Raw genomic sequence first — 7,630 nt, forward strand, 5'->3', positions numbered from 1 at the left:
ACCTGCCTATTGTCCCTCTATCTCCTAGTCTCAACTGCCCCTCAACAGTCATGATCCTAACTGCCATTAGGAGTTCAGAGACTTTATTTGCTCTGCATGCTTCTGGCTCTGAGAGGATACTCTCAGGGAGGCAGTGAGAGCCCAGCACTGTGAGGTCTATCTAAGGGCCTGAGTAGAAATCAGGAAGAGTGCCTATCAGTGAGTCTGTCTGCACCAACATCTGTAGCTTTAAAGCTGTCAAAATGAGAAGAAACACATTGACAAAGACATTGAATATGCACAGCTCAAATAATAAGGCTATGAGAAGTGTTAGGAATATTGCTACTAGGAGAAGTAACCAGGATGCCCAGTTCCAGGACGCTGACCAAGATCCCAATGACTCAGGTAATTCTTCCCAGATCTTAGAGGCATTGTTAGATAGTTTTTGTGATGTATCTCTCACTATTATAGATTCCTTTTTCTTAGGGTTGTAGCTCCACAGGGAGGTAACTAAAAGGGTTTGAATTTCAATGTTCCCCATCTGTAAGAAATGCAGGGAAAACAGGATACCTGTATATATCCTCTGTTGCTCTCTCTTTTCTGTCTCTTCTCACAACAGCAAGAAAGGGGGCTTCACGCCACAAGCCAGTAGATATTACTTGTGCTATGTGTTAATGCATCATCCTGGGAGGTTGTACCCAGGGCCTAATCCTCATGATGGATAATTGGGTCTGGATTGAGGTTTCCATTTTGAGGGATTCCCAGGAGTGAAGAAGGATATGATAAGTCAAGAAGGATAAGCACTTCCAAGGATATGTCTCAGTCCAGCCTCTGGTAAGAAGGGCAGTGATGCCATGTAGTCACTTTCTAGAGTGGTAGGAGTTTTTCTTTCAGGAATTGAAAGAATTGATGAATATAGTTCTTATCAGAATGGAACCAGTATCAGTCTCTACAGTAAACAATCTGGCTGAAACTTAGGAGGCTCAACTCTTTTTCTTTAGTATAGGGAGTTGAACTTAGGACCTCACACTTGCCAGGTAGGTATCATAATACTGAGCTGTATCTCTTGCTCTATAGCTCAACTCTTGATGGAAGCTTATGAGAGGGCTCTGATAGAGGAGGCTCACATCACTATATACGGGGGATGTCTGGAGATTACTAAGAGAGTGTTATGGTTTGTGTCTAGTTGTCCTCCCAAAGCCTCATATAGTCATGGGTTGGGGACTTCTAGAGTTTGAGATTAACTCATGATCCACTGGAATTAAGGGTCTTAGTATTGCTGGAATTATGGATGTGAATGCTACACCCAGCCTGGGATAGATAGCCTGAATGTAACATAAGAAAAACAGAGAGACAGACTTCTCTGTTGCCATTGTCGCTACTCCTCCTCCCTTGGCTCCTCTTGCTCTTTGCTGCCACCATGAACTGATGCCCTCTGCCATGTGCCAGTCTGCCTTGGAGTCAGTCAAGTATGGACTGAAACTTCCATTAGCTGTGAGCTACATAAGGCTTTCCTTCCTTCAATTTGGCTGTCAGATATTTGTCCCAGCAATGAGAGAAGAGTAATTGAGTCAGAGGCTTTACCTCTCACCTCATGGAAAAGTGCAGGCTGAACACGATGGGCAAGTGCAGGTTTCTTTGGTGCACATCCCTCAGGTGCTCAGGACTGAGCTTCCACCAGATGATCTTTCAGTACTCACCACAGAGGAGCTCTGGCCAGAATCTCACAATTATTGTTCTTTCACCAGTTCCACATATCAAGAGATCTGCTTTAGAAAACGAATCCAGCTCTCTGCCTGGAGAAAATTTCTGCTGTCCCTGGGGGTCCCTGAGAGATTAACTAGGAGGTTCCTGGGGGAAACTGTCCTGTTTTAAGTGTGGCTGACAGTCTAGCAGTTTTTCACTGGCAGCAGGCTACCTACTATTTCTTACAGTGTAAAAAGTATATAAAAAGAAGTGTGTGTGTGTGTGTGTGTGTGTGTGTGTGTGTGCTCCAGCCATTCTACCACACTCACTCTTCTATAGAAAAGTTAAGTAGCACACCGGACACCAGAAGTGTAACCAGTATATGCCTCCCTCTAGTTCTTTGTTCTGAAGATGGTGAAGAATGAGATCCATAAAGAGCAGTGGGGGAGCAAACTAGGTGTGATTTATTAGAAAGAACAAATAAAAACTGTCCATTGCCAAGAAAGGCTCCATGGGAGAAGGCTGCAAAAGGGCCTACTCAAAGGGTTTATATGAAGAGAATTCAGTGGGTGCACAAAAGGAGCAGGTTGCCATCAGTGGCTGCCATTTGGTGCTATTTTCAAACTTGTTGGGTACACAAAAATAAAGAAATATAGTTGACACTGCTGCTAGGCTCTTGACACAAGAACAACAGACTTTATTAGTCTTTTTTCCTACGTATTCCAATTAAGCCTCTGTCCCTTGCATTCCAATTTCCCGAGGTTTACCCCAGTTTATTCATGCCCTTGCCCTAATTTGCCTATTATCCTGCTATCTCCTGGTCTCAGAAGGAAGAGAAGAAGGAACCAGGCAGGGAGAGGTGGAGGAAGCCTATTATCCCTCTATCTCCTGGTCTAGGAAATAAAGAAGGAAAGAAGGAAGGAAGGAAAGAAGAAGGAAGCAAGATATATTTTGCTCCATTGTGATACTTGCCATGATGATTTCTACTTGATACTTTGTGAGACATTTGAATAGAACCAAGCCAGAAATAATTCCTAATTCTTCCAGCCATGTTGACTTTTGTCCCCTGAAAACTCAAGAGGCAGCCTGCGGGTTATACACAAGTGTGTGGCTTTATTGGCAGGAAGACTGCAATGGGAAAAGCAATGACTTCTCTTGCCACGTCTGTCTCTGGCTAAGAACCACAAGTGCCATCAGAGCCCTGTTGACAGGGAACTGTCTGTCCCAGTCACTGAGCTATGACTTTCTAGATGCCAGAAAATTTAGTTGTTCCAATTTATCCTTCTGTATTGGAAACATTCATAACAGAAACCAGAACATAGGGAACCTTTAATAAGTAATCCTTGTGTCATACAACTTCCAAATGAAAGAGACAAAATTGAATTTCATGTCAGCTTGAACCACAAAGTTGCAGCTAATAATATAGCTCAGTTTTATAACCTTTGTCTAACATTCATAAGGCCTTGGTTTCAGTACCCAACCCTACAAAAAACCAAAACAGCCCCCCTTAAAAAATAAAAGCCTATATAGCCTTAGTTGTATTGACATTATAGATACTGGGACTCCTTGCAGCTTCACTTGGTCATTTCCTATGCTACTAAGAATTCACCCACACACACACACACACACACACACACACACACACACACACACCCTGTTCAGAGCCTGGTGAAAAGATCAGAGTATTCCTGTAACAGTTTTTTTTTAAATTCATTTAAGGCCAGGGAGATAGCTCAGCAGCATAAGCATCTGCCTGGCAAGCTCAAGGTCCTGAGTTCAATCCCTAGTACTGCAAATAAACAAAAAATGTGAACTGGCACCACTCTAGGTGATGGAGATTGAACTCTAAGGAAAATTAACATTGTCTTTGCTCCATGCAAGCTTTATTCCAGTTAAAGAGAGAGAAAATAATCAAATGTGTGACAGTGCTCGCTTAATAATGCTACTGAAGGGCTTATCACACTGAAAATGAATTAAATAAAACAAAGTAAATAACATAATATCTTATCTTATATATCCAATTAATGACAAGTGATATTCTATTTCATTTTTATTTTTATTTTTTGTATTTTTAGGGAAGGGTCTACAGGGTATTCAGGGTCTCACTACTAGATCAGACTCCACCTGCTTACAGCCTCCCAAGAGCTGGGATCACAGGCACGCACCACCACACCCAGTCTCAATTGCCAGTCTCAGAACGCCCCAGGGGTAGAGCTGGCACAGCAGGTCTGGGGATCGAACCTCCAGCCCCTAGGTCTGATTGCAAGTGCTCTAATCTGCTGAGCTATTTGGGTGGCCCTGACAAGTGATATTTTAAATTAAATGGAAGATTGTGTGAGCCAAACAGTAAAAAGAAAAGCCTCTTATATTTAGGGAACAAATATCTGACTGTAGGGAAAGGTGGCTCCTAGGCAGGAAAACATATGCTTTGTTAAAAATTAATCTTACTAAAAGATTCTTTTGCTTTGCTCCTATAGTTAGAACAATTAGAAAGACAAGAGAGTGAGAAACCAGATCCAAACATGTGCCAAATAACACAGTTACCTTAAGAATTTATCAGAAAGAGTTAACACAGCTAAGAGAAAGCCAGAAACATAAAAGACAAGGGCAATCAGTCCCCTCACCAATCTCTGGTAAAATGCAAAGGAGACAAGGGTGAGCCACCTAAGGACTCTTATTTAATATGTAAAAGACACATACATACCTATACATGTATACATATATGTATATTTTTACTTTACCATCACTATAACACCAGACACACACGTTCCCTTTACTTAATCATTACCTCTAAACGACCTTTCTATAAAGCCCCTTCCTACTTATCCATCACAAAGGGACAAGAAAAAAGCAAATACAAAAAAAAAGCTACAAGTATCAACCATGATGGCAGAGTGGTAAGCAACAGAGAAAGAGCCTCTCTAGGAGTCACTGTTCAGACACTGAAATATAGTAACTTGGGGAAGACAAGAGGGAGGGAAGTGGATCCCCTAAGCCCAGGAAGAATTTTAGGTGTGAATTGCAGCCCAAAGATAGAGAGTGAAGGAAGAAACTTTAATGAAGAGGAAGGAGATAGCTGGTGGCAACTTCTCCCTGAGATGGGACTCACTGAGCCAGAGGAGTGATTCAAACTTGCAGACTGATGGTGACTGATGGTGACCCCAGAGGTCTCCATGGGAATAAACAGCAATGGAGGGGATCAGTGGATGTGAAAGGGTGCCTTAGCAGGCCGTGAGTGCTGAGGGCTCAATCATCCTACTCAAGGCAATACTTGGCTAGGAGCCATCTTGGAGAGGAGCCAACTGAGCTGAGAATTCAGAGAAGCTGCTGACTTCATCTAGTGGAAGGTGCAATGGTGACTGCAGGATGAATAAGTCTGGTCTCAGTCAGAAGTGCTCAGGCACTTTGCCAAAACTCTTGCTGGGTAAATCAAAATGGATCAGGATTCTGTCTCCACATGTTGTCTACCAGTGACAGGAGATACATACCTGAAAATGGGCTTTCTGCTTTATTCTGTCTCTCTTATTTGTTTTTTGTAGTGGTGTTGCTTTGTCTTGTTTGTTTTGTTTTTTGTTTTATTTTTGCTTTTTCTCATCAATGTTTGATCTTTTTTTATGAGAGTGACTATGGTCTCTAGCAGTTTTGCAGTTGTGTTCTGTTCTGTTCTGTTCTTTTTATCTCTTCCTTCTCTCTTTCCCTCCAGTCTTCAGCACCAGCTTCCCAAAGTTACTATGATCCACCTTTGTCCTCCAACCTTACTTCTAATCTTGTTCTCTTGACTTCTACCTCCCTATTTTTCTCTAATTCCTTTTAAATTTTAACCCCTGAGGGTGAAAATGATATATTAAGGACTTATATATAGCATATAATTTTCTAGTCTGTTTCAGATTTTGTTATATAACTACAAATCTCATTCATACAGCTAACGATGGCAAATTAATGGTTACATCAGTTCGTCATTTTCTATGCTGTGATTATTACTACTGTTATAGTCAAAAGTGACATAATTGTTCTAAACAGTTATTATTCCTGGTATTCGAAGACTGAAATTAACTAAGGGTTATAGAAAATACTGTGGCACCGTGTCAGAGAATCAGAAGCTGGGTTAAACAGACAGCCACTTCTCATTCCCAATGAATCAAAGAGTTAAGATATTGCAACAGAGTCAAAACTGTAAAACCAGCTAAACTTGGAAGATAATTCACAGAAGTTGTAATTTCCTAAGGATTCTAAAGATTAGCAATAAAGCAACCCACCAAGAGCAATTTAAAAGCATAGCCACAGGGATTAAACTTTATTTTTTTTCCATAGAAAGTAGGGATAATTTTTATTTTACAATATTGCATATAGTTACAAAAGTAAATGTCCCAATCATACACTGTTTTATATACAGTGGGAGTGTGTATACATCTATATATCTACATATACATAGATACAGATACACACACACACACACACACATATATATTTACACATCCACCACTATTTAACCTTGCCTCGTCGTTTCATCTCTTTATTTGGGTAAAAAGAAGTATACTTTCCTCATTCCGGAGATTTTTGATGTTGTAATAATTGCCTGAAGGAATATAGAATGAATCTCCAGTAGCTATTATATAAGGTGTTTCATGTAAGGTACACAAAAGGTCACCAACATTAACATAAAAAACCAGTATATCTTCACCAACATACTGCTTGCCTTTTTCTTCATAAGGTCCTAATATCAATTTTCCAGTAGAAAAAAAAAGGTGTATCCAATGTTTTACATACTTTCAACTCGCCATGCTCAACAAAAAATTGGTATGTATCTCATGGCCTTATAAGATCCATGGGAATAATCTCTCTTGTTTCTGGGTCCTTTACTTGCGTTGGCTGAAAAGGATCTCCAAGTGATATATCACAATTTACCAGTAACCTACTTTTTCTTTCAATGTTATCAAGACAGATCTTTTTCCTAGTATCTATCTTGATGACTTTTCCTTTTGCCTTCCTTTTAGAAGTTACTGTTTCTGGGGACAGTATTCCATCAATCACAAATCCTCCTGATGCTGCTTCTTTATAATCCACTCTCTCCCCTCGCCAGTATTCCAAAGGTTTTGAACGTATTCTCTTAGTCCTGCGAACACCTGGTGTCCTGGAGGGTAGCACTATTTTGTAATGCACATTATTCCCTGGTGCCACTTTGGATCCTTTCATTCTTGAGTTGTCTAAACTTTCCTGAACCTCATTATTCACATTAGAATTATTCTCTCCAGACATTAAATAATTCTTGAGCCTAGAAGGTCCACTTTCTTCCAAAACTGAAATTTTTGACTCTCCAGAATCTAAATTAGACTCTACTGGTATCTTGTATGTACCTTCATTGGCTTGAGACTTTAGGTGAACATTCTGTGTGGACATAATACCACCTTGATCTTTTGAATGTCCTGTTTTTCTGGAACAATCAAGACTGTTTTTCTTAGTTAGGTCTGTTTTGTCACTTTCCAATGACTCATTCTGGGGACGACTGGAAATTTCATCACGGTCAGTAATACCCCCAGAACTTTTAACATTTAAAGACTTTTGCACTATTGAGTTTCCTTGAGTAGATATATTCTGTCTTTTTGGCGGAACAGTTTTTTTCACAATATTCTTAGATGATTGATTTGCTGTTTTAGCAGGTTTCTGTCTACTGTTGTGGCACACTGATATATCATTTACTAATGAAATGCTATGAACAGCACTTTCCTCCGAAGGTACAACCCACCATTCAGATGGACGCCTGGAAATTCTGCGACTTCTTGTGACAGTGAAAGTCATTTCTTCAGGTACAATTTTTTTCCCTCTTAGACTCACTGGAAAAATGTTTCTTTCTGGATTCTTTATCTTTTTTGGTTCTACATTTTGTTTTCATATTTTCCACAGGAGGTATCTCTTTTTTGGCACTGTGATCATTTCTTATCTTTTCACAACCTTCAACAGTCCTGTC

General features: G+C 40.2%; 1 pseudogene; it reads right to left on the minus strand.

The window, feature by feature from the left end:
- Positions 1-6,002: 6,002 nt before the first annotated feature.
- LOC101580497 overlaps positions 6,003-7,630 on the minus strand; it is a 34,516-nt pseudogene continuing 32,888 nt past the window's right edge.

The sequence above is a fragment of the Octodon degus genome, unplaced genomic scaffold (assembly GCF_000260255.1).
Source record: "Octodon degus isolate 3935 unplaced genomic scaffold, OctDeg1.0 scaffold00397, whole genome shotgun sequence".
NCBI classification, from domain to species: domain Eukaryota; kingdom Metazoa; phylum Chordata; class Mammalia; order Rodentia; family Octodontidae; genus Octodon; species Octodon degus.